The 1653-nt window shown below is 41.6% G+C and overlaps 1 long non-coding RNA gene across 1 annotated transcript; it reads left to right on the top strand.

Annotated features, from left to right (window-relative positions):
- The first annotated feature begins 351 nt into the window (after positions 1 to 351).
- On the top strand, positions 352 to 1420 carry LOC310855889. The gene is made up of 4 exons (XR_014569037.1): positions 352 to 447; positions 632 to 771; positions 1101 to 1237; positions 1384 to 1420. It is a non-coding gene; the product is annotated as an uncharacterized lncRNA (long non-coding RNA).
- Positions 1421 to 1653: the final 233 nt, after the last annotated feature.

Genomic DNA, 1653 nt, shown 5'->3' with positions numbered 1-1653 from the left:
AATTTTGCACAAATGTTAATGATTTTTCTAAAATGGCAGGTCTACAAGCTCACAGCACTCAGTGGTGCGCTATGATCTTATATATATATTTATATATATCTGCTAATTTTGAAAAGCTATATTTTGAATAGCTAAAGTTTAAAATAATGGTTAAAGTGGTTCAAATCTAAAGTGACATAGATGTGTGACCTTTAATAAAAATCTAATAAATTGCACAACAGATTTATGTGGCAGTGCGACCCAAGTTGCTGCGGCCCGTGCACTCTCAGCACAATGACAAAGTCTGATTCTGATCAATCTTGTTTTGTCTTCAGTTTCCAGGAAATTTTAAATTCCTATTTTGGATTTAAAAGTCTATGATGACTTGAACACGGAAGTTGATGAGGAGGCGTTTGAGTTTCTTGTAAAGAAACCAGACCTGGGTGCGTTTAGGCCCAGATCCTGAAGGTGAGTTATTTACTAATTAATTTGGAGTCTTGTAATCCACACAGTCCTGGCTAACCTAAAATGTCATGTATTTTTGTACTTCAGAATGCTCTGATGTACAAAAAGTGTCTTTTCACATCACACTTGTCACAAACGATCCCCTCTCACATGTTATTATTATCACCTGTTATGTCAACATGGCTAGATCCAGTGAGCCCCACTCCAAGCCCCTCTATTGCCAGCTGCAGCAGCTCCAGTGCAGAAAATGGAGACTCTGATGACACCATAATTTTGCAGCCGAGTCCTGCGCAAAGCAACAGAGCTGACCAGACTCGTCTCGCTCAGGTAAGCTTTGCAGATGACTGTTTGAAATTGGTGATGATTGAATTGAAGATGATGATTCTGATAATCAAATAGCCAAGTACAATTGCGGAGAAAAGGGGGGATGGTGGCCACTCTCATGCCAGTTGCCCGTTTCTCTAGCCTCCGCACCCACCTGAGCGAGGAAATATTGTCTCTCAGCTGAGCAACTGAGTCGCGGGATGGGAGCATGGTTTACATTTTTGTCACTGTAACTATACTTTGCCACCAAATGTAGGGCCTGTTGCGCCAGTGCTTAAAAATATTACTGTCTATCACTGTGCCCCCCCCCTTGTTTGTCTCCTCCCACTTAGATGATTGAAAGGATTCTGAAGGACAAACCGGGAGGGGAGAGGATCATGAACGAGTATGCTCGGACCAAAAGCATTACAGATGTTAGGAGACGTGACCTGGTGAAGATACTTGTGGCACACATGGCGAGTGAACATGGGTATGTTCACTGCATATAAACATAAGCACCCAATATACTTTTTTTGTTTTACTTGTTGCAGACCAAGAGCCTTCCTTTTGCAGAAGGCATCGGCACAAATATACTTTTGTTTGGATCTCGTTTGTGTGTGTGTCCATGCACTATAGGACGAGTCCTTCAAGGCGTAACAAAGAGGAATATGCATTATGCAAAGATATCACTGCATTGTCCCCTTATCTGGCAGACCCCCATGGCAATTTGAGCTATGCAAGTAGATAAAACAAGTCCAAACTCTTTACTCCTCACTTCTGGTTGCTCAAAATAGGACTGTTTTCAACTAAATATTATTTAACATTTCTGTATGCTGAGCTTTCTCCTAGTTCAGCACTGCAGATGTCAGACCTTTTGACCTTGATTTTAGCAAGTCTCCATGAAGG

Source organism: Protomyctophum parallelum, assembly GCF_964188405.1.
Source record: "Protomyctophum parallelum genome assembly, chromosome: 1".
Classification (NCBI taxonomy): domain Eukaryota; kingdom Metazoa; phylum Chordata; class Actinopteri; order Myctophiformes; family Myctophidae; genus Protomyctophum; species Protomyctophum parallelum.
The sequence above is the reverse complement of the archived record's forward strand: the minus strand, read 5'-3'. Positions and strand labels throughout refer to the sequence as shown.